The 26,997-nt window shown below is 46.0% G+C and overlaps 1 pseudogene; it reads right to left on the bottom strand.

Moving 5' to 3' along the window:
• Positions 1 to 9,853, bottom strand: part of LOC123990603 — a 28,212-nt pseudogene extending 18,359 nt beyond the window's left edge.
• Positions 9,854 to 26,997: the final 17,144 nt, after the last annotated feature.

The raw sequence follows: 26,997 nt of genomic DNA, 5'->3' as shown, positions 1-26,997 counted from the left end.
AGGATAGTGTAGAACAGGATAGTGCAGAACAGGACAGAACAGAACAGGACAGTGTAGAACAGGATAGTGCAGAACAGGACAGTACAGAACAGGACAGTGTAGAACAGGATAGTGTAGAACAGGATAGTGCAGAACAGGACAGAACAGAACAGGACAGTGTATAATAGGATAGTGCAGAACAGGACAGGACAGTGTATAATAGGATAGTGCAGAACAGGACAGGACAGTGTATAATAGGATAGTGCAGAACAGGACAGTACAGAACAGGACAGTGTAGAACAGGATAGTGTAGAACAGGATAGTGCAGAACAGGACAGAACAGAACAGGACAGTGTATAATAGGATAGTACAGAACAGAACAGTGTAGAACAGGATAGTGTAGAACAGGATAGTGCAGAACAGGACAGTGTAGAACAGGATAGTGTAGAACAGGATAGTGCAGAACAGGACAGAACAGAACAGGACAGTGTATAATAGGATAGTACAGAACAGGACAGTGTATAACAGGATAGTGCAGAACAGGACAGTACAGAACATGACAGTGTATAATAGGATAGTACAGAACAGGACAGTGTATAACAGGATAGTACAGAACAGGACAGTGTAGAACAGGACAGTGTATAATAGGATAGTGCAGAACAGGACAGTACAGAACAGGACAGTGTATAATAGGATAGTACAGAACAGGACAGTGTATAACAGGATAGTACAGAACAGGACAGTGTATAATAGGATAGTACAGAACAGGACAGTGTATAACAGGATAGTACAGAACAGGACAGTGTAGAACAGGACAGTGTATAATAGGATAGTGCAGAACAGGACAGTACAGAACAGGACAGTGTATAATAGGATAGTACAGAACAGGACAGTGTATAACAGGATAGTACAGAACAGGACAGTGTATAATAGGATAGTACAGAACAGGACAGTGTAGAACAGGACAGTGTATAATAGGATAGTGCAGAACAGGACAGTACAGAACAGGACAGTGTATAATAGGATAGTGCAGAACAGGACAGTACAGAACAGGACAGTGTATAACATGACAGTGTATAATAGGATAGTACAGAACATGACAGTGTATAATAGGATAGTACAGCACAGGACAGTGTATAACAGGATAGTACAGAACAGGACAGTACAGAACAGGACAGTGTATAATAGGATAGTGCAGAACAGGACAGTACAGAACAGGACAGTGTATAATAGGATAGTACAGAACAGGACAGTGTAGAACAGGACAGTGTATAATAGGATAGTGCAAAACAGGACAGTACAGAACAGGACAGTGTATAATAGGATAGTGCAGAACAGGACAGTACAGAACAGGACAGTGTATAATAGGATAGTGCAGAACAGGACAGTACAGAACAGGACAGTGTATAACAGGATAGTACAGAACAGGACAGTACAGAACAGGACAGTGTATAACATGACAGTGTATAATAGGATAGTGCAGAACAGGACAGTTCAGAACAGGACAGTGTATAACAGGACAGTACAGAACAGGACAGTACAGAACAGGACAGTGTATAACAGGATAGTGCAGAACAGGACAGTACAGAACAGAACAGGACAGAACAGAACAGGACAGAACAGAACAGAACAGGACAGGAAAGAACAGAACAGGACAGAACAGGACAGAACAGGACAGAACAGAACAGGACAGAACAGAACAGAACAGAACAGAACAGAACAGGACAGAACAGAACAGGACAGGACAGAACAGAACAGGACAGAACAGGACAGAACAGAACAGAACAGAACAGAACAGGACAGAACAGAACAGAACAGGACAGAACAGAACAGGACAGAACAGTGTAGAACAGAACAGGACAGAACAGAACAGTGTAGAACAGAACAGGACAGAACAGAACAGTGTAGAACAGAACAGGACAGAACAGAACAGAACAGTGTAGAACAGAACAGGACAGAACAGAACAGTGTAGAACAGAACAGGACAGAACAGAACAGAACAGTGTAGAACAGAACAGGACAGAACAGAACAGTGTAGAACAGAACAGGACAGAACAGATCAGTGTAGAACAGAACAGAACAGGACAGAACAGAACAGGACAGAACAGAACAGAACAGGACAGGACAGAACAGGACAGGACAGAACAGTGTAGAACAGAACAGGACAGAACAGAACAGTGTAGAACAGAACAGAACAGAACAGGACAGAACAGAACAGGACAGAACAGAACAGAACAGGACAGAACAGAACAGGACAGAACAGAACAGGACAGAACAGAACAGGACAGAACAGAACAGGACAGAACAGGACAGAACAGGACAGAACAGAACAGTGTAGAACAGGACAGAACAGGACAGAACAGAACAGGACAGAACAGAACAGTGTAGAACAGAACAGGACAGAACAGAACAGGACAGAACAGAACAGTGTAGAACAGAACAGGACAGAACAGGACAGAACAGAACAGGACAGAACAGAACAGTGTAGAACAGAACAGGACAGAACAGAACAGGACAGAACAGAACAGTGTAGAACAGAACAGGACAGGACAGAACAGGACAGGACAGAACAGTGTAGAACAGAACAGGACAGAACAGAACAGGACAGTACAGAACAGAACAGGACAGAACAGAACAGAACAGGACAGTACAGAACAGGACAGAACAGAACAGAACAGGACAGAACAGGACAGAACAGAACAGGACAGAACAGAACAGTGTAGAACAGAACAGGACAGAACAGAACAGGACAGAACAGAACAGTGTAGAACAGAACAGGACAGGACAGAACAGGACAGGACAGAACAGTGTAGAACAGAACAGGACAGAACAGAACAGTGTAGAACAGAACAGGACAGAACAGAACAGTGTAGAACAGAACAGAACAGAACAGGACAGAACAGAACAGGACAGAACAGAACAGTGTAGAACAGGACAGTACAGAACAGGACAGAACAGAACAGGACAGAACAGAACAGTGTAGAACAGGACAGTACAGAACAGGACAGAACAGAACAGGACAGTACAGGACAGGACAGAACAGAACAGGACAGAACAGAACAGGACAGAACAGTGTAGAACAGGACAGTACAGAACAGTGTAGAACAGGACAGTACAGAACAGGACAGAACAGTGTAGAACAAGACAGTACAGAACAGGACAGAACAGAACAGGACAGTGTAGAACAGGACAGTACAGAACAGGACAGAACAGAACAGAACAGGACAGAACAGAACAGGACAGAACAGGACAGAACAGAACAGAACAGGACAGAACAGAACAGAACAGGACAGAACAGAACAGGACAGTACAGAACAGGACAGAACAGAACAGGACAGTACAGAACAGGACAGAACAGAACAGGACAGGACAGGACAGAACAGGACAGAACAGAACAGGACAGTACAGAACAGGACAGAACAGAACAGGACAGAACAGGACAGAACAGGGCAGGACAGTAAAGGACAGGACATGAAAGCACTGTCATGTTTGTCATTTATTGTCATGTCTTGTCCCTGTGCTCCCCATGCTATTCGTTTCCCTCTGCTGGTCTTGTTTGGTTCTTTCCCTCCTTCTATCCCTCTCTCTCCCCCTCCCTCTCTCACTCTCTCGCTCTCTCTTCTCTCTGTCGTTCCGTTCCTGCTCCCAGCTGTTCCTATTCCCCTAATCATCATTTAGTCTTCCCACACCTGTTCCCGATCCTTTCCCCTGATTAGAGTCCCTATTTATTCCTTTGTGATCCGTTCCTGTTCCTTCGGTTCCTTGTATTGTATTCACCATGCCGTGATTGCGTTTCGCCCTGTCCTGTCGTGTTTTTGCCGTGATTGTGTATCACCCTGTCCTGTCGTGTTTTGTGCCTTCATCAGATGCTGCGTGTGAGCAGGTGTCTCAGTCGACTACGGCCTGCGCCTACCCGAAGCGACCTGCAGTCTGTGGCCGCTTCTCCAGTTGTTTCTCCTCTACAAGTCTAGAGGAATTCTGTTATTCCGTTTTGGACTTTAATAAACTCTGTTTCTGTTAAGTCGCTTTTGGGTCCTCTTTTACCTGCATGACAGAAGGAACCGACCAAGGAATGGACCCAGCGACTTCAGACGCTCGTTACACTGCCGTCGAGATCCAAGGAGCCATGCTCGGCAGACACGAGCAGGAATTGTCTGCTGCTCGCCATGCCGTGGAAAACCTGGCTGCTCAGGTTTCCGACCTCTCTGGACAGTTCCAGAGTCTACGTCTCGTGCCACCTGTTACTTCCTGGCCTGCCGAGCCTCCAGAACCTAGGGTTAATAACCCACCTTGCTACTCCGGGCAGCCCACTGAGTGCCGCTCCTTTCTCACGCAGTGTGAGATTGTGTTCTCTCTCCAACCCAACACATACTCTAGAGAGAGAGCTCGGGTTGCTTACGTCATTTCACTCCTTACTGGCCGGGCTCGAGAATGGGGCACAGCTATCTGGGAGGCAAGGGCTGTTTGCTCTAACGATTTCCAGAACTTTAAAGAGGAGATGATTCGGGTTTTTGACCGTTCAGTTTTGGTGGGGAGGCTTCTAGGGCCCTGGCTTCCTTATGCCAAGGTGAACGGTCCATAACGGATTATTCCATTGAGTTTCGCACTCTTGCTGCCTCTAGTGAGTGGAACGAGCCGGCGCTGCTCGCTCGTTTTCTGGAGGGACTCCACGCAGTGGTTAAGGATGAGATTCTCTCCCGGGAGGTTCCTTCAGATGTGGACTCTTTGATTGCTCTCGCCATCCGCATAGAACGACGGGTAGATCTTCGTCACCGGGCTCGTGGAAGAGAGCTCGCATCAACGGTGTTTCCCTGCTCCGCATCGCAACCATCTCCCCCTCTGGCTTTGAGACTGAGCCCATGCAGCTGGGAGGGATTCGCATCTCGAATAAGGAGAGGGAACGGAGGATTACCAACCGCCTGTGCCTCTATTGTGGAGTTGCTGGACATTTTGTTAATTCATGTCCAGTAAAAGCCAGAGCTCATCTGTAAGCGGAGGGCTACAGGTGAGCGCAACTACTCAAGTCTCTCCATCAAAGTCCTGTACTACTTTGTCGGTCCACCTACGCTGGACCGGTTCGGGTGCTACATGTAGTGCCTTGATAGACTCTGGGGCTGAGGGTTGTTTCATGGACGAAGCATGGGTTCGGAAACATGACATTCCTTTCAGAGAGTTAGATAAGCCTACGCCCATGTTCGCCTTAGATGGTAGTCATCTTCCCAGTATCAGATTTGAGACACTACCTTTAACCCTCACAGTATCTGGTAACCACAGTGAGACTATTTCTTTTTTGATTTTCCGTTCACCGTTTACACCTGTTGTTTTGGGTCATCCCTGGCTAGTATGTCATAATCCTTCTATTAATTGGTCTAGTAATTCTATCCTATCCTGGAACGTTTCTTGTCATGTGAAGTGTTTAATGTCTGCCATCCCTCCCGTTTCTTCTGTCCCTACTTCTCAGGAGGAACCTGGCGATTTGACAGGAGTGCCGGAGGAATATCATGATCTGCGCACGGTCTTCAGTCGGTCCCGAGCCAACTCCCTTCCTCCTCACCGGTCGTATGATTGTAGTATTGATCTCCTTCCGGGGACCACTCCTCCTCGAGGTAGACTATACTCTCTGTCGGCTCCCGAACGTAAGGCTCTCGAGGATTATTTGTCTGTGTCTCTTGACGCCGGTACCATAGTGCCTTCTTCCTCTCCGGCCGGGGCGGGGTTCTTTTTGTTAAGAAGAAGGACGGTACTCTGCGCCCCTGCGTGGATTATCGAGGGCTGAATGACATAACGGTTAAGAATCGTTATCCGCTTCCCCTTATGTCATCAGCCTTCGAGATTCTGCAGGGAGCCAGGTGCTTTACTAAGTTGGACCTTCGTAACGCTTACCATCTCGTGCGCATCAGAGAGGGGACAGTGGAAAACGGCGTTTAATACTCCGTTAGGGCATTTTGAGTACCGGGTTCTGCCGTTCGGTCTCGCCAATGCGCCAGCTGTTTTTCAGGCATTAGTTAATGATGTTCTGAGAGACATGCTGAACATTTTTGTTTTTGTCTATCTTGACGATATCCTGATTTTTCTCCGTCACTCGAGATTCATGTTCAGCACGTTCGACGTGTTCTACAGCGCCTTTTAGAGAATTGTCTCTACGTAAAGGCTGAGAAGTGCTCTTTTCATGTCTCCTCCGTTACTTTTCTCGGTTCCGTTATTTCCGCTGAAGGCATTCAGATGGATTCCGCTAAGGTCCAAGCTGTCAGTGATTGGCCCGTTCCAAGGTCACGTGTCGAGTTGCAGCGCTTTTAGGTTTCGCTAATTTCTATCGGCGTTTCATTCGTAATTTCGGTCAAGTTGCTGCCCCTCTCACAGCTCTTACTTCTGTCAAGACGTGTTTTAAGTGGTCCGGTTCCGCCCAGGGAGCTTTTGATCTTCTAAAAGAACGTTTTACGTCCGCTCCTATCCTCGTTACTCCTGACGTCACTAGACAATTCATTGTCGAGGTTGACGCTTCAGAGGTAGGCGTGGGAGCCATTCTATCCCAGCGCTTCCAGTCTGACGATAAGGTTCATCCTTGCGCTTATTTTTCTCATCGCCTGTCGCCATCTGAGCGCAACTATGATGTGGGTAACCGTGAACTGCTCGCCATCCGCTTAGCCCTAGGCGAATGGCGACAGTGGTTGGAGGGGGCGACCGTTCCTTTTGTCGTTTGGACAGACCATAAGAACCTTGAGTACATCCGTTCTGCCAAACGACTTAATGCCCGTCAAGCTCGTTGGGCGTTGTTTTTCGCTCGTTTCGAGTTTGTGATTTCTTACCGTCCGGGTAGCAAGAACACCAAGCCTGATGCCTTATCCCGTCTGTTTAGTTCTTCTGTGGCTTCTACTGATCCCGAGGGGATTCTTCCTTATGGGCGTGTTGTCGGGTTAACAGTCTGGGGAATTGAAAGACAGGTTAAGCAAGCACTCACGCACACTGCGTCGCCGCGCGCTTGTCCTAGTAACCTCCTTTTCGTTCCTGTTTCCACTCGTCTGGCTGTTCTTCAGTGGGCTCACTCTGCCAAGTTAGCGGGTCATCCCGGTGTTCGAGGCACTCTTGCGTCTATTCGCCAGCGCTTTTGGTGGCCGACTCAGGAGCGTGACACGCGCCGTTTCGTGGCTGCTTGTTCGGACTGCGCGCAGACTAAGTCGGGTAACTCTCCCCCTGCCGGTCGTCTCAGACCGCTCCCCATTCCTTCTCGACCATGGTCTCACATTGCCTTAGACTTCATTACCGGTCTGCCTTTGTCTGCGGGGAAGACTGTGATTCTGACGGTTGTCGATAGGTTCTCTAAGGCGGCACATTTCATTCCCCTCGCTAAACTTCCTTCCGCTAAGGAGACGGCACAAATCATTATTGAGAATGTATTCAGAATTCATGGCCTCCCGTTAGACGCCGTTTCAGACAGAGGCCCGCAATTCACGTCACAGTTTTGGAGGGAGTTCTGTCGTTTGATTGGTGCGTCCGTCAGTCTCTCTTCCGGGTTTCATCCCCAGTCTAACGGTCAAGCAGAGAGGGCCAATCAGACGATTGGTCGCATACTACGCAGCCTTTCTTTCAGAAACCCTGCGTCTTGGGCAGAACAGCTCCCCTGGGCAGAATACGCTCATAATTCGCTTCCTTCGTCTGCTACCGGGTTATCTCCGTTTCAGAGTAGTCTGGGTTACCAGCCTCCTCTGTTCTCATCCCAGCTTGCCGAGTCCAGCGTTCCCTCCGCTCAAGCGTTTGTCCAACGTTGTGAGCGCACCTGGAGGAGGGTGAGGTCTGCACTTTGCCGTTACAGGGCACAGACGGTGAGAGCCGCCAATAAACGCAGGATTAAGAGTCCAAGGTATTGTTGCGGCCAGAGAGTGTGGCTTTCCACTCGCAACCTTCCTCTTACGACAGCTTCTCGTAAGTTGACTCCGCGGTTCATTGGTCCGTTCCGTGTCTCCCAGGTCGTCAATCCTGTCGCTGTGCGACTGCTTCTTCCGCGACATCTTCGTCGCGTCCATCCTGTCTTCCATGTCTCCTGTGTTAAGCCCTTTCTTCGCACCCCGTTCGTCTTCCCTCCCCCCTCCCGTCCTTGTCGAGCGCACCTATTTACAAGGTACATAAGATTATGGACATGCGTTCTCGGGGACGGGGTCCCAATACCTAGTGGATTGGGAGGGTTACGGTCCTGAGGAGAGGAGTTGGGTTCCGTCTCGGGACGTGCTGGACCGTTCGCTCATCGATGATTTCCTCCGTTGCCGCCAGGATTCCTCCTCGAGTGCGCCAGGAGGCGCTCGGTGAGTGGGGGTACTGTCATGTTTGTCATTTATTGTCATGTCTTGTCCCTGTGCTCCCCATGCTATTCGTTTCCCTCTGCTGGTCTTGTTTGGTTCTTTCCCTCCTTCTATCCCTCTCTCTCCCCCTCCCTCTCTCACTCTCTCGCTCTCTCTTCTCTCTGTCGTTCCGTTCCTGCTCCCAGCTGTTCCTATTCCCCTAATCATCATTTAGTCTTCCCACACCTGTTCCCGATCCTTTCCCCTGATTAGAGTCCCTATTTATTCCTTTGTGATCCGTTCCTGTTCCTTCGGTTCCTTGTATTGTATTCACCATGCCGTGATTGCGTTTCGCCCTGTCCTGTCGTGTTTTTGCCGTGATTGTGTATCACCCTGTCCTGTCGTGTTTTGTGCCTTCATCAGATGCTGCGTGTGAGCAGGTGTCTCAGTCGACTACGGCCTGCGCCTGAGCGACCTGCAGTCTGTGGCCGCTTCTCCAGTTGTTTCTCCTCTACAAGTCTAGAGGAATTCTGTTATTCCGTTTTGGACTTTAATAAACTCTGTTTCTGTTAAGTCGCTTTTGGGTCCTCTTTTACCTGCATGACAGCACAGGACAGAACAGGTCGGAAAAGGACAGGACAGAACAGGACTAGACTTATCCCAGTTCTCTAGTATCCTCTAGTCTTCCTACATGATGATACAGGCAGGCAGACATTACATAATGTTGACATCGACTCTTAACAAGTTACACTCTCCCTTAGGAGGAACAAGAACAGTTACATCAACACAGTCCAAGCTGCTCCTCCTCATCAGAATAGGTCCTGTGTTTCAAATGGTACCCTATTCATTTTATACTGTACGACTTTTGACCAGAGCTCTGAAGTACGGTACGTTCTGCACTGCTGAGTGCTGTCCTGTTCTCAATCACACTCTTCACTAACTGCAGCTCTACTTAAGTCAGCACACTTGTAGGGGTACTAGGAGAAAGTGCACAATCAGAGTACATGGCTATATCAGGATCCATTAAGACTGGATAGATTTCATCAGGCACCAAGTGGAAGAAAACAGACTTAAACAGGGAGGGAATACCTAGAAGTATCCAATAAAAAAACATTCATTTTCACTTTCCGTCTTATCATTAAGGCACACGGTAACAAAATGTTTTGCAACAGAACACGAAAACGTGTGTTTCCTATTAGACAAGTTCAGGTAGTTCCTCACTGTTTCACTCCGTTTTCTTCTGTTTGATACTTAATTAACACAGCCCAGTCTTAATACAGCCATGGCCTCTATCTGATTCATAATGTAAAAATGCTCTTTCCTCCACACCTCAAAAGAGGTGTGCTACTGACTTAAATAGATATGTGCTTAGTGAAGTGTGTGATTCCATCTGTTTTCTTCTGTTTGGTGCCTAATGAACAGGACCTATTCAGGTGTGTTGGCTGTACCTACTGACCAGGCTGCAGAAGACACATTGGCACTGGCTGATGGTGGTCATCTGCTCACGGGGGGAAGTCCCCAAGGCACAGCTTGCAGGACATCAGGGGGTCCAGGGCCAGGTCCCAGGTGGGACGGTACCGTGCAGACGGGCCCGTCGTCATGACGTCTGACACAGGTGACCTGGAACACAGATGGTTATAAGATCAGTAATACTGTAATAATTATTGCTTCCGGCGCCGACAGAGATGGCCGCCTCGCTTCGCGTTCCTAGGAAACTATGCAGTTTCTTTTTTTTTTACGTGTTATTTCTTATATTAGTACCCCAGGTCATCTTAGGTTTCATTACATACAGTCGAGAAGAATACTGAATATAAGATCAGCGTCAACTCACCATCAGTACGACCAAGAATATGTTTTTCGCGACGCGGATCCTGTGTTCTGCCTTTCAAACTGGACAACGGAATGGATCCCATGCAGCGACCCAAAAAAAACGACTCCGAAAAAGAGGGAAACGAGGCGGTCTTCTGGTCAGACTCCGGAGACGGGCACGTCGTGCACCACTCCCTAGCATTCTTCTCGCCAATGTCCAGTCTCTTGACAACAAGGTTGATGAAATCCGAGCAAGAGTAGCATTCCAGAGGGACATCAGAGACTGTAACGTTCTTTGCTTCACGGAAACATGGCTCACTGGAGAGACGCTATCGGAGGCGGTGCAGCCAGCGGGTTTCTCCATGCATCGTGCCGACAGAAACAAACATCTTTCTGGTAAGAAGAGGGGTGGGGGCGTATGCCTTATGGCTAACGAGACATGGTGTGATGAAAGAAACATACAGGAACTCAAATCCTTCTGTTCACCTGATTTAGAATTCCTCACAATCAAATGTCGACCACATTATCTACCAAGAGAATTCTCTTCGATTATAATCACAGCCGTATATATCCCATATGTCCATATATCCCCCCCCAAGCAGACACATCGATGGCTCTGAACAAACTTTATTTGACTCTTTGCAAACTGGAATCCATTTATCCGGAGGCTGCATTCATTGTAGCTGGGGATTTTAACAAGGCAAATCTGAAAACAAGACTCCCTAAATTTTATCAGCATATCGATTGCGTAACCAGGGGTGGAAAAACCTTGGATCATTGTTACTCTAACTTCCGCGACGCATATAAGGCCCTGCCCCGCCCCCCTTTCGGAAAAGCTGACCACGACTCCATTTTGTTGATCCCTGCCTACAGACAGAAACTAAAACAAGAGGCTCCCACGCTGAGGTCTGTCCAACGCTGGTCCGACCAAGCTGACTCCACACTCCAGAACTGCTTCCATCACGTGGACTGGGATATGTTTCGTATTGCGTCAGATAACAATATTGACGAATACGCTGATTCGGTGTGCGAGTTCATTAGAACGTGCGTTGAAGATGTCGTTCCCATAGCAACGATTAAAACATTCCCTAACCAGAAACCGTGGATTGATGGCAGCATTCGCGTGAAACTGAAAGCGCGAACCACTGCTTTTAATCAGGGCAAGGTGACTGGAAACATGACCGAATACAAACAGTGTAGCTATTCCCTCCGCAAGGCTATCAAACAAGCTAAGCGTCAGTACAGAGACAAAGTATAATCTCAATTCAACAGCTCAGACACAAGAGGCATCTGGCAGGGTCTACAGGCAATCACGGACTACAAGAAGAAATCCAGCCCAGTCACGGACCAGGATGTCTTGCTCCCAGGCAGACTAAATAACTTTTTTGCCCGCTTTAAGGACAATACAGTGCCACTGACACGGCCTACAACGAAAACATGCGGACTCTCCTTCACTGCAGCCGAGGTGAGTAAGAGATTTAAACGTGTTAACCCTCGCAAGGCTGCAGGCCCAGACGGCATCCCCAGCCGCGCCCTTAGAGCATGCGCAGACTAGCTGGCCGGTGTGTTTACGGACATATTCAATCAATCCCTATACCAGTCTGCTGTTCCCACATGCTTCAAGAGGGCCACCATTGTTCCTGTTCCCAAGAAAGCTAAGGTAACTGAGCTAAACGACTACCGCCCCGTAGCACTCACTTCCGTCATCATGAAGTGATTTGAGAGACTAGTCAAGACCATATCACCTCCACCCTACCTGACACCCTAGACCCACTCCAATTTGCTTACCGCCCAAATAGGTCCACAGACGATGCAATCTCAACCACACTGCACACTGCCCTAACCCATCTGGACAAGAGGAATACCTATGTGAGAATGCTGTTCATCGACTACAGCTCGGCATTCAACACCATAGTACCCTCCAAGCTCGTCATCAAGCTCGAAAACCCTGGGTCTCGACCCCGCCCTGTGCAACTGGACCTCCTGACGGGACGCCCCCAGGTGGTGAGGGTAGGCAACAACATCTCCACCCCGCTGATCCTCAACACTGGGGCCCGCACAAGGGTGCGTTCTGAGCCCTCTCCTGTACTCCCTGTTCACCCACGACTGCGTGGCCACGCACGCCTCCAACTCAATCATTAAGTTTGCGGACGACACAACAGTGGTAGGCTTGATTACCGACGGCCTACAGGGAGGATGTGAGGGCCCTCGGAGTGTGGTGTCAGGAAAATAACCTCACACTCAACGTCAACAAAACTAAGGAAACAGCAGAGGGAACACCCCCCCTATTCACATCGATGGAACATTAGTGGAGAGGGTAGCAAGTTTTAAGTTCCTCGGCATACACATCACAGACAAACTGAATTGGTCCACTCACACAGACAGCATTGTGAAGAAGGCGCAGCAGCGCCTCTTCAACCTCAGGAGGCTGAAGAAATTTGGCTTGTCACCAAAAGCACTCAAAAGCACTCACTCATGGTAGAACATCTGTGAGCAAGTTGGCAGGTAGCCTAGTGGTTAGAGTGTTTGGCTAGTAACCGGAAGGTTGCTGGATCAAATCCCTGGGCTGAATCTGTTGTTCTACCCCTGAGCAAGGCAGTTAACCCACTGTTCCCTAGTAAGCTGTCATTGTAATGAACAATTTGTTCTTAACTGACTTGCTTAGTAAAATGTATATATATACTTTTTAAGTCAGCCTAGATTCTTATTATTATTATATATTTATTATTATTATTATATAAATATTATTATCTTTCTATTGTGCTTCTTTGAAAATGAATACTATCAAATGACATCACTGGTTTGATGATTTTCAATTTGATCGTCCATCAACTTTTCATTGAATGAACAGTGTTTCTTCTAAGGTTCATCAAAAGAAGTTCTTCATAACAACAGCTTGTTTAAAAATTCATATAGGTTATTTTGTCATGAATATTCAATCTGTCTAGCACGTTTGAAGGTGTTATGGAGTCATGAAAGTAACACTGTCATCCTTAGTTGCTGGTTTCGAGAGTGAAGTGAGAGTGCAGAGCCCATATCAGTAAGAGCTTTTCCCCTGCCCCTCCACATACGAGTTTACAACTGTTCAGAACAGTACAGCACAGACCAGCCTCTACAGGACACTACAGCTGTTCAGAACAGTACAGCACAGACCAGCCTCTACAGGACACTACAGCTGTTCAGAACAGTACAGCACAGACCAGCCTCTACAGGACACTACAGCTGTTCAGAACAGTACAACACAGACCAGCCTCTACAGGACACTATAGCTGTTCAGAACAGTACAGCACAGACCAGCCTCTACAGGACACTACAGCTGTTCAGAACAGTACAGCACAGACCAGCCTCTACAGGACACTAGAGCTGTTCAGAACAGTACAGCACAGACCAGCCTCTACAGGACACTACAGCTGTTCTGAACAGTACAGCACAGACCAGCCTCTACAGGACACTACAGCTGTTCAGAACAGTACAGCACAGACCAGCCTCTACAGGAAACTACAGCTGTTCAGAACAGTACAGCACAGACCAGCCTCTACAGGACACTACAGCTGTTCAGAACAGTACAGCACAGACCAGCCTCTACAGGACACTACAGCTGTTCAGAACAGTACAGCACAGACCAGCCCTTACAGGACACTACAGCTGTTCAGAACAGAACAGTACAGCACAGACCAGCCTCTACAGGACACTACAGCTGTTCAGAACAGAACAGTACAGCACAGACCAGCCTCTACAGAACACTACAGCTGTTCAGAAAAGTACAGCACAGACCAGCCTCTACAGGACACTACAGCTGTTCAGAACAGTACAACACAGACCAGCCTCTACAGGACACTACAGCTGTTCAGAACAGTACAGCACAGACCAGCCTCTACAGGACACTACAGCTGTTCAGAACAGTACAGCACAGACCAGCCTCTACAGGACACTACAGCTGTTCAGAACAGTACAGCACAGACCAGCCTCTACAGGACACTACAGCTGTTCAGAACAGTACAGCACAGACCAGCCTCTACAGTACACTACAGCTGTTCAGAACAGTACAGCACAGACCAGCCTCTACAGGACACTACAGCTGTTCAGAACAGTACAGCACAGACCAGCCTCTACAGGACAATACAGCTGTTCAGAACAGTACAGCACAGACCAGCCTCTACAGAACACTACAACTGTTCAGAACAGTACAGCACAGACCAGCCTCTACAGAACACTACAACTGTTCAGAACAGTACAACACAGGCCAGCCTCTACAGGACAATACAGCTGTTCGGAACAGTACAGCACAGACCAGCCTCTACAGGACACTACAGCTGTTCAGAACAGTACAGCACAGACCAGCCTCTACAGGACAATACAGTTGTTCAGAACAGTACAGCACAGACCAGCCTCTACAGGACACTACAGCTGTTCAGAACAGTACAGCACAGACCAGCCTCTACAGGACATTACAGCTGTTCAGAACAGTACAACACAGGCCAGCCTCTACAGAACACTACAGCTGTTCAGAACAGTACAGCACAGACCAGCCTCTACAGGACACTACAGCTGTTCAGAACAGTACAGCACAGACCAGCCTCTACAGGACACTACAGCTGTTCAGAACAGTACAGCACAGACCAGCCTCTACAGGACACTACAGCTGTTCAGAACAGTACAGCACAGACCAGCCTCTACAGGACACTACAGCTGTTCAGAACAGTACAACACAGACCAGCCTCTACAGGACACTACAGCTGTTCAGAACAGTACAGCACAGACCAGCCTCTACAGGACACTACAGCTGTTCAGAACAGTACAACACAGACCAGCCTCTACAGGACACTACAGCCGTTCAGAACAGTACACAGCTGTTCAGAACAGTACAGCACAGACCAGCCTCTACAGGACACTAGAGCTGTTCAGAACAGTACAGCACAGACCAGCCTCTACAGGACACTACAGCTGTTCTAAACAGTACAGCACAGACCAGCCTCTACAGGACACTACAGCTGTTCAGAACAGTACAGCACAGACCAGCCTCTACAGGAAACTACAGCTGTTCAGAACAGTACAGCACAGACCAGCCTCTACAGGACACTACAGCTGTTCAGAACAGTACAGCACAGACCAGCCTCTACAGGACACTACAGCTGTTCAGAACAGTACAGCACAGACCAGCCCTTACAGGACACTACAGCTGTTCAGAACAGAACAGTACAGCACAGACCAGCCTCTACAGGACACTACAGCTGTTCAGAACAGAACAGTACAGCACAGACCAGCCTCTACAGAACACTACAGCTGTTCAGAAAAGTACAGCACAGACCAGCCTCTACAGGACACTACAGCTGTTCAGAACAGTACAACACAGACCAGCCTCTACAGGACACTACAGCTGTTCAGAACAGTACAGCACAGACCAGCCTCTACAGGACACTACAGCTGTTCAGAACAGTACAGCACAGACCAGCCTCTACAGGACACTACAGCTGTTCAGAACAGTACAGCACAGACCAGCCTCTACAGGACACTACAGCTGTTCAGAACAGAACAGTACAGCACAGACCAGCCTCTACAGAACACTACAGCTGTTCAGAAAAGTACAGCACAGACCAGCCTCTACAGGACACTACAGCTGTTCAGAACAGTACAACACAGACCAGCCTCTACAGGACACTACAGCTGTTCAGAACAGTACAGCACAGACCAGCCTCTACAGGACACTACAGCTGTTCAGAACAGTACAGCACAGACCAGCCTCTACAGGACACTACAGCTGTTCAGAACAGTACAGCACAGACCAGCCTCTACAGGACACTACAGCTGTTCAGAACAGTACAGCACAGACCAGCCTCTACAGTACACTACAGCTGTTCAGAACAGTACAGCACAGACCAGCCTCTACAGGACACTACAGCTGTTCAGAACAGTACAGCACAGACCAGCCTCTACAGGACAATACAGCTGTTCAGAACAGTACAGCACAGACCAGCCTCTACAGAACACTACAACTGTTCAGAACAGTACAGCACAGACCAGCCTCTACAGAACACTACAACTGTTCAGAACAGTACAACACAGGCCAGCCTCTACAGGACAATACAGCTGTTCGGAACAGTACAGCACAGACCAGCCTCTACAGGACACTACAGCTGTTCAGAACAGTACAGCACAGACCAGCCTCTACAGGACAATACAGTTGTTCAGAACAGTACAGCACAGACCAGCCTCTACAGGACACTACAGCTGTTCAGAACAGTACAGCACAGACCAGCCTCTACAGGACATTACAGCTGTTCAGAACAGTACAACACAGGCCAGCCTCTACAGAACACTACAGCTGTTCAGAACAGTACAGCACAGACCAGCCTCTACAGGACACTACAGCTGTTCAGAACAGTACAGCACAGACCAGCCTCTACAGGACAATACAGCTGTTCAGAACAGTACAGCACAGACCAGCCTCTACAGGACACTACAGCTGTTCAGAACAGTACAGCACAGACCAGCCTCTACAGGACACTACAGCTGTTCAGAACAGTACAACACAGGCCAGCCTCTACAGAACACTACAGCTGTTCAGAACAGTACAGCACAGACCAGCCCTTACAGGACACTACAGCTGTTCAGAACAGAACAGTACAGCACAGACCAGCCTCTACAGGACACTACAGCTGTTCAGAACAGAACAGTACAGCACAGACCAGCCTCTACAGAACACTACAGCTGTTCAGAAAAGTACAGCACAGACCAGCCTCTACAGGACACTACAGCTGTTCAGAACAGTACAACACATACCAGCCTCTACAGGACACTACAGCTGTTCAGAACAGTACAGCACAGACCAGCCTCTACAGGACACTACAGCTGTTCAGAACAGTACAGCACAGACCAGCCTCTACAGGACACTACAGCTGTTCAGAACAGTACAGCACAGACCAGCCTCTACAGGACACTACAGCTGTTCAGAACAGTACAGCACAGACCAGCCTCTACAGTACACTACAGCTGTTCAGAACAGTACAGCACAGACCAGCCTCTACAGGACACTACAGCTGTTCAGAACAGTACAGCACAGACCAGCCTCTACAGAACACTACAACTGTTCAGAACAGTACAGCACAGACCAGTCTCTACAGAACACTACAACTGTTCAGAACAGTACAACACAGGCCAGCCTCTACAGGACAATACAGCTGTTCGGAACAGTACAGCACAGACCAGCCTCTACAGGACACTACAGCTGTTCAGAACAGTACAGCACAGACCAGCCTCTACAGGACAATACAGCTGTTCAGAACAGTACAGCACAGACCAGCCTCTACAGGACACTACAGCTGTTCAGAACAGTACAGCACAGACCAGCCTCTACAGGACACTACAGCTGTTCAGAACAGTACAACACAGGCCAGCCTCTACAGAACACTACAGCTGTTCAGAACAGTACAGCACAGACCAGACTCTACAGGACACTACAGCTGTTCAGAACAGTACAGCACAGACCAGCCTCTACAGGACACTACAGCTGTTCAGAACAGTACAGCACAGACCAGCCTCTACAGGACACTACAGCTGTTCAGAACAGTACAACACAGGCCAGCCTCTACAGAACACTACAGCTGTTCAGAACAGTACTGCACAGACCAGCCTTTACAGGACACTACAGCTGTTCAGAACAGTACAGCACAGACCAGCCTCTACAGGACACTACAGCTGTTCAGAACAGTACAACACAGGCCAGCCTCTACAGAACACTACAGCTGTTCAGAACAGCACAGCACAGACCAGCCTCTACAGAACACTACAGCTGTTCAGAACAGTACAGCACAGACCAGCCTCTACAGGACACTACAACTGTTCATAACAGTACAACACAGACCAGCCTCTACAGGACACTACAGCTGTTCAGAACAGTACAGCACAGACCAGCCTCTACAGGACACTTCAGCTGTTCAGAACAGTACAGCACAGAGCAGCATCTACAGAACACTACAACTGTTCAGAACAGTACAGCACAGACCATCCTCTACAGAACAGTACAGCTGTTTAGAACAGTACAACACAGCCCAGCCTCTACAGAACACTACAGCTGTTCAGAACAGTACAGCACAGACCAGCCTCTACAGAACACTACAACTGTTCAGAACAGTACAGCACAGACCAGCCTCTACAGAACACTACAACTGTTCAGAATAGTACAGCACAGACCAGCCTCTACAGAACATTACAACTGTTCAGAACAGTACAGCACAGACCAGTCTCTACAGAACACTACAGCTGTTCAGAACAGTACAACACAGGCCAGCTTCTACAGGACACTACAGCTGTTCAGAACAGTACAACACAGGCCAGCCTCTACAGGACACTACAGCTGTTCAGAACAGTACAACACAGGACAGCCTCTACAGGACACTACAGCTGTTCAGAACAGTACAACACAGGCCAGCTTCTACAGGACACTACAGCTGTTCAGAACAGTACAACACAGGCCAGCCTCTACAGGACACTACAGCTGTTTAGAACAGTACAACACAGACCAGCCTCTACAGAACACTACAGCTGTTCAGAACAGTACAACACAGACCATACTCTCTCCACTCCATTTGGGTTCCAGAGAGAGGGAGAGAGAGCATCATTTCAGAGACTTCATTTCAACCTAGAGTGAGTGAATGTGAGAAGCGTTATGCAAATATACAACACGTTCCTCTCACTTCACACAGAGTAGAGGGAAGTTGTGAATTGATTGACCAGGCATCATGACTGTGTTAATCCTTTAAACGGCCCTACTCTGTACTGTGTGAGAGGGATGCCCCATGGGGAGGGCCAAGCTACTGTGGAACTGGCACCACAGGAATTTTTGAAAGCAGAGCCAAGTTCAAACCTCAAACCTCAATGGTCTAAAGTGACTATTTATGAACAAAGATGGAAATGAGTGTTGCTTGCCTTCCACAGAGCCATGCGTCACTACTGTAACTAGACTATACAGCTAGTGAGTCCTCTTTTCTACCCTAAGATGATTCATGTGGATTGGTAGTGTGGAGACAGGGTTGGAGACGACAGGGTTGGAGACGACAAGGTTGGAGACGACAGGGTTGGAGACGACAGGGTTGGAGACGACAGAACTGAAGGACCTCCTGGAGGACTGTGTGTGTGTGTGTGTGTGTGTGTGTGTGTGTGTGTGTGTGTGTGTGTGTGTGTGTGTGTGTGTGTGTGTGTGTGTGTGTGTGTGTGTGTGTGTGTGTGTGTGTGTGTGTGTGTGTGTGTGTGTGTGTGGATGACCAGCATCACACAGTTGTACCACAGCCAGACCTCCTTCCCACCCCACCACTCTAATATTAGGAACCTGAGTGAGAGTATGTGACCGTGTCTGAATGTCTGAAACTATAAAAGGAACATGTTGATGACACATGGGCACATGGCGTATCACATCCTCCACAAAGTGTCAATACAACAACATTTTCCTCCAAACACAGTACAGATGAGAAAATACGTGTCATATGGATATCACTCCAGACAACATGTCTCACAGTGGGTTCGCCCCAAATGGCACCCTAGTGCATTTTAGTGAAAAATAGTGCACTTGTGGAGAATCTGGTGCCATTTGGGACTCACACTTAGTGTTTCTACTGTATAATAACCAGACGGTATGAGAAAATATATATCCAGAAATAAGGTAGATATCATCCTAACTGATGTTGTCACATTAATATACAGAAAGCGAGGGAGGGTTCAGAGCGGGTGGGATGGAGAGAGTCTTTCATTTCGTAACAAACCCATTATGACCATAGACTACCAGGCTGTCTCCAGCAGCAATAAAACTGGATATTAAACATATTATGTTCAGCCCATCGCTAATTTCTAAATGATTTCAACATCGCCATAATCACATGAATGAATGCTGTGTGTACAGATGAAGGCTGCCCTGCCATATAACAGTGAGAATGAATGGGACACAACATTTACAATGAATGGGAACATTTAACAGTGAGAATGAATGGGACACAACATTTACAATGAATGGGAACATTTAACAGTGAGAGCCTAAGTCATTAGGTGCATCACAATTTTATACTCCTGAGCGGTGCAATGGTCTAAGGCACTGCCATACCATGCTAGAGGTGTCACTACAGACCCTGGTTCAATCCTGGGTGCTGCACAATTGGCCCAGTGTTGTCTTGGTTACTGGAGGGTTTGGCTGGGGTAGGCTGTCATTGTAAAAAAATAATTTGATCTTAACTGACTTGCCTAGTTAAATAAAGATACAATTTCAACATATTTAGTGCACTGCCTTTGACCAGATCCCTGGGAATACATTAGGGTGCTATTGGGATATGCAAGGCCTAAACTACTGGCAGAGTAAGGGGGAAAACTCTAGTACAGCACCCTACTTAACATTGCCAGGCGAGTTGAAACCAGTGAGCAGAATAGGTCAGTTCAGTTGACTTCTCAGCATGCCTCAGTGCTTGCTCTCTCTGTCTCGGGCTTTCTCTCTGCCGAGTCATTCCATGTCATTTCAGCAAGCCATGAAATAGTTTCTGTAGTTTGAAACATAATTAGCATTCCTGAATTTAAATTTAATTTAATTTGATCTCTCTCTTAAGCTAATTGTGTGCACCCAAATTGGCCCTTTTAATTTGTAAGATAAACATAATATTCTACAAATATAGTACCCCAAAATCGATTTGGACCAAACTTTTTCCTACCATTGAGTAAGACAAGAAGAATCCAATAACAGGGTCAAAAGACACCCACAGAGCCCCCACACCAATCCCACCCCAACAACCAGTATTCAGTAGCAGTTCTCTGACAGATTATGCCTAAGAGGAGGACAAACTGAATTGCATTCATGGAGGACTGGCTTGAATTGTGAGGATGACCATTCCATTTATTTTCAACATGAGCAAAAGTTATTGGTTTTCTACCCAAAGTTGCAAAGAACAATATATATTTATAAACCAAACATGCAACAATTTCAACGATTTTACTGAGTTACAGTACAAATCAGTCAATTAGGCCTTAATCTTGGTCATAGATAGCTTTAAAAAAAAAGGTAGGGGCGTGGATCAGAAAACCAGCCATTATCTGGTGTGACCACCATTTGCCTCGTGCATCTCCTTCACACAGAGTTTATCAGGCTGTTGATTGTGGCCTGAGGAATGTTCTCCCACTCCTCCTCAATGGATGTGCAAAGTTGCTGAATATTGGTGGGAACTGGAACCCGCTGTTGTACACTTTGATCTAGAGTAGGTCTGTCCCTGACAAAAAACAATCATAGTCGACCAAGAGTCGTCTGTTCTATTGACCAATCGATTTGGTCGAAATGTTTAAATGTGAATTCCTTCATATACTGTATAGACACATCCTATGTGTTTGAATCAAATCAACTATATGCACTTAGCTTGTCTGATGCTTAAAGCGAAAGGTTTCCTGACATAATTAAGACACACAAATGACTAGAGGGAGTCCGACCACAATTGATTTGATTGTGCCGTGCTGGGCTCAGGTGTGCTGTGCTGTGTAAAAAGAAGACAGCGAGTGACTGTGTGACTAGCATCCGTTGTTTCTCTCCTCCCTGCTGCAGCGACCAACACAGAACATCAGCAGTGTGTATCGCACTGTCAGTGATGCTGAAGCTGCAAAATAATTACAGCCATTTCTGACTGAATTGTGTAAAGATCTTTGCAACATAGGGCCATGCATTTTATGCTGAAACATGAGGTGATGGCGGCAGATGAATGGCATGTTCTAATCATGGTATCTTTGTGCATTCAAATTGAAATCGCTAAAATGCAATTGTGTTCGTTGTCGGTAGCTTATCCCTGCCCATACAATAACCCCACTGCCACCATGGGGCACTCTGTTCACAATGTTGACATCAGCAAACCACTCGCCCACATGATGCCATACACGCTGTTTGCCATCTGCCTGGTACGGTTGAAACCGGGATTAATCCACAAAGAGCACACTTCTCCAGCGTGTCAGTGGCCATCGACTGTGAGCATTTGCCCACTGAAGTCGATTACGACGCCGAACTGCAGACTCTAGTGAGAACAAAGAGCACGCTTCCCTGAGATGGTTTCTGACAGTTTGTGTAGAAATTCTTCAGTTTTGCAAACCCACAGTTTCATCAGCTTTCTGGGTGGCTGGTCTCAGACGATCCTGCAGGAGAAGAAGACTGATGTGGAGGGGCTGACGTGGTTACCCGGTTGGACATACTGCCAAATTCTTTGAAACATTTTTGGAGGCGGCTTATGGGAGACAAATGAACATTTAATGTAATTCTCCGGGAACAGCTCTGGTGGACATTCCTGCAGTCAGCATGCCAATTGCACACTCCCTCAAAACTTGAGACATCTGTGGCATGTATTTTATTTTATTTCAGCTCATGAAACATGGGACCAACACTTTACACATTGCATTTATATTTGTGTTCAGTATTAAACACAAAACACCAGCAACATGGATAAAAGGGTGTGGTGGCAGTGGCACGAACAGCGGTATCTAGTGGGCAAAACGTTGTACTTTCACACTCATTTATGGTAAATAATGCAAGGGACTTATTAAAAAAACATTCCCAAATTCACAGGGAATACATTAAATAGAATGAAGAAACAATACCCCAAGAAGCAGCTCCATACTACTTGTCAGACATAGAGAACTGATACTGTACACTGGTTAGTGGGGTGAGATTGGCGTGGGGTGGCTATTGATCCTTTTATTGAATTCCTCAGGCCTAATTCATTGTTAGGAAGAATGATGGTCCAAATCGGATATTATGTACTATATTTATTGAAGATTATATAAATCCTATAAATTAAAATACCTTAATAGCAATCAGTTTCTCAGAGATCAAATTATATTTAAACAAAATAATGTTGCAGGAATGCTAACCTTATCTGTTTCTAACTACAGAAATGATTTCAGAACAATATGAGATGGTGGGTGTCGAAATCCTCTTTCTTGTGCTTTTTGAGGTGGCTTGACTACCTTCTCTCCCGAGTTGTCTAAGGCACTGCATTTCAGTGCTAGAGGTGTCACTATGGATACATTGGTTCAAATCCAGGTTGTATCACAACTAGCTGTGATTGGGAGTCTCATAGGGTGGTGCACAATTGGCCCAGTGTCGTCCGGGTTTGGCTGGTGTAGGCTGTCATTGTAAATAAGAATTTGTTCTTAACTGACTTGCCTGGTTATATATATATTTTTAAATCTCTGTCTCTTTACCCTGTGACAGACAGAAAACAGTGAGGTGGGTACTACCTCTCTGACTGACTGGCCATTTGTATAATTGATAGTGACAGCCTGTAATTGCACCCCAGCTATGGGGTGCATGTAAATGTTAGGCCAATTAGGATTGTCTACAGGAGTCAATCTCTTGTTATTGCCTCGTCCAAAGCTTGGAAAGAAACACTTCTATCATCACTTACAAAATATGTGTTTTGACATGCAGAAAGGCAAGCCAATATGCTATAATGGCTATTAGTTGATCACTCATATTTTAGTTGTTTGTTCTCATTCATTTAATGGACGACTGTGAGTCAGAAATGGGGATTGATTCCTCTCTCTGCATGGTAGACCAGACCAGCTTGTTACCAGCCCATCTCCTGCTTTAACCACCCATCTGGACAAGCGGCTCAGAGCAACATCCCTGTGCTGCTAGCCCTAAGAGAACACTGCTGATAAATAGATCAACTAGATAGGCTTCATTCTAGATATGCATAATGCGATAATCTATTTTGATTGTAAATTCTATACTTGACAATACAAAGACTGGATTTATATAATCTGAGGCTGAATCTGTTAGTTAAAAACCACTCTTAAAGAGTGGTACATCCATTTTGGACTTTTAAATTAATTCTAAATTGAAGAAAATAATTGATAAATGCCTCATGAGTTTAATTCCAGCCCCATCCCCTCCCCTGTTTAACAAAAAAGTGGCAAGGTGACAACTTTGTTGTTGTTAGAATCCCAGATTTCCCCTTTAACTCAACAACTGTAGTGGAAAATCAATATTGTAAGCATTTCTCCAGTCAGTCAGGCAGTCAGTCAGTGTTGATCTCCGTCAAAAGCACCTGTCTTCTGAATCTAAATGAACTGACAGCTTTCATTTCAGTCCCGACAAGCATATACTGTAGCTACATAATGTCGGTATCAAGGGCTTACGTAAACTATTTTTATGTATAATCCATCTAGGTTAAACAAAGCAACAGTAAACATAACCTCCCCCACAAAAATGTAATGGCTTATTTGATGGAATAGATGTTTAGTAGTGCTTAGGTTGCTACGAGTGTACTGATAAGTATGATATTTAAAAAAACACTATATCAGTGTTGTGCCTGTTGTTCACACGCGTATCTGCCCTCTCATTGGATAGAATGGCTAGAATGATCTAGAACAGGGGTGTCAAACTCATTCCATGGAGGGCCTAGTGACTGCAGTTTAAAAAAAAGAAGATATTTCAATTAAGTCCTAGACAACCAGGTGTTGGGAGTTCCTTACTAATTAGTGATCTTAATTAATCAATCAAGTACAAGGAAAGAGCGAAAACCCGCAGACACTTGGCCCTCCGTGGAATGAGTTTGAGAGAGAATGAAAAGACTGTTACCCAGGCTAACTGCTATCTATTTTTTACTTTATTTTTTCATTGTTAGAGCAGCCACTATAATGGATAATCTGTGGTAACACAATAACTGAAATGTCTTAGTCACACGCAATATCTCAATTGGCCCAGGAGGGGGCGCTGCATCATTCATGGGAGACTGTTTACTGTTGCCTTGTTTTCCCTTGATGATGATGACCGGGACCTGCTAGTACTAGTTTGGTGCACTGTGCTTAAAATTTTCGGTTAGGGAAATTAAGTATCCCAATGTTGCTTAATGGCTCAGTTGCCCTTGTTTGACCTGTAAACCACAGGTTTCTACAAAGGGTTCCATCTCGGGTATATTTAGGATTCTTGTGTTCAAGTACACAACTGAGGAAAAGTGGATCCATCTCTTTATATCGTTATCTGGAGACTAGAGATTGTTCATTGTTAAAGTTTGAATAAAGTTAAACACCATGGGAGCGATCTCAAGGCCCTTTCGTAGCACACGAAGTGACAAGGTCTTTGTTTTCCTTAGCAGAAGTCCACAGAGATCAGAGAGAATCTCTGGCTTCTGAATCTAACTCTAGCCAGTCAGAAAAGTGAAATGTAGGTCTCCTAAATTAGTGTCTATAATTGGATTAGAGCAAGGAAAAGCACACAGCTTCCAAAGAGGAGAGGAAGGTGTGTGCCTTGTGTCTGGAAGAACAGTCTTTAAGGAAGATAAGCACGTGCGTGAGAGAGAGAGCGAGAGAGAGAAAGAGAGACAGAGCGAGAGAGAGGGAGAAAGAGAGAGAGAGGGAGAAAGAGAGAGAGAAAGAGAGAGAGAGAGAGAGAGAGAGAGAGAGAGAGAGAGAGAGAGCGAGAGAGAGAGAGAGAGAGAGAGAGAGAGAGAGAGAGAGAGAGAGAGAGAGAGAGTAATCCACTTTGCTTGACCAGCAGAAATCAACAAAGGAAAGTAATGGTCTATTCCACAGGGGAAAAGAAGCAGTACTGAGACAATTCTTACAGTAGAACAAGATGATCTCTGAGATCCAACCGCCTGTCTAATGTATGACCATATTATAGACACATATTTCCCTCAGATTACAGACATACAAAGAATTAGAAAATAAATCCAATTTTGATAAACTCCCATATCTATTGGGTGAAATACCAGTGTGCAATCACAACAGCAAGATGTGTGACTTGTTGCCACAAAAAAAGGACAACCAGTGAACAAACACCAATGTAAATTCAACCCACATTTACCCTTATTTATTTTCCCTTTTGTACTTTAATTATTTGCACATCGATACAACACTGTATATATACATTTGAAATGTCTTTATTCTTTTGTGAGTGTAATGTTGACCGTTCATTTTTAAATTGTTTATTTCACTTTTGTTTATTATCTATTTCACTTGCTTTGGCAATGTAAACATATTAATATTAAACATATGCAATATTAAAGAAGTCTCAATGTATTGCTCGCCTGAGGTAGAGTACCTTATGATAAGTTGTTGACCACACTATCTACCAAGAGAGTTCTCATATGTATTATTCGTAGCCATCTATTTACAACCACAAAAGTGAAGCTGGCACAGACAGCTCTCAAACAACACTATAAAGCCATAAGCAAAGAAGAAAATGCTCACCCAGAAGTGGCGCTCCTAGTGGCTGGGGACTTTAATGCAGGCAAACTTAACCTCTCTGCGCACCGAACCCGTTAGTTAGCGGGATGAAATTCGACAACATACGGGGATCGCTACATAAATAGTCAAATTAAACATTCATGAACATACAAGTGTCTCACAAGTTTCGAAAGCCTAGAATCTTGCTAATCCAACTGCGTTGTCAGATTTAAAAAAGGATTTACTGCGAAAGAATACGATGCAATTATCTGAGTATAGAGCCCCATAAAAAACAACTATTTCAACCAGCACAGGCGTAACAAAATCACAAACTGCAATAAAATATATCGTTTACCTTTGACGATCTTCCTCTGTTTTCAATCCCAATGCTCATTGTTACACAATGAATGGTCTTTTGTTTGATCAAATCCATTTTTATAGCCTAACACTTGTGTCATGAATTCCATCTCATTTAATTTTCGACTACACATTCGATGTAAATACACACACCAAACGTGACTTTTCCATTCATGTTTGGTTTCATTGCAATCAACTGGTTTGTAACACAACCAAACCTGATGGATCATTTCGCGGGACATATTGACTGAAAGAAACCGATTTGAAGAAAACAAGTAACGACATCATTGTGTTTCGTTGATTGACTGTATTTTAACCCAATGACCACTGATCGTCTTGAAATCTAGCTGGGTAGATAGCCAATGAGCTGAGGTAAACGGCAATATGTAATGTTTATGTGTTG

This window comes from Oncorhynchus gorbuscha, linkage group LG12 (genome assembly GCF_021184085.1).
Source record: "Oncorhynchus gorbuscha isolate QuinsamMale2020 ecotype Even-year linkage group LG12, OgorEven_v1.0, whole genome shotgun sequence".
In the NCBI taxonomy this organism is placed as follows: domain Eukaryota; kingdom Metazoa; phylum Chordata; class Actinopteri; order Salmoniformes; family Salmonidae; genus Oncorhynchus; species Oncorhynchus gorbuscha.
This window is presented reverse-complemented; position numbering and strand designations above follow the sequence as displayed.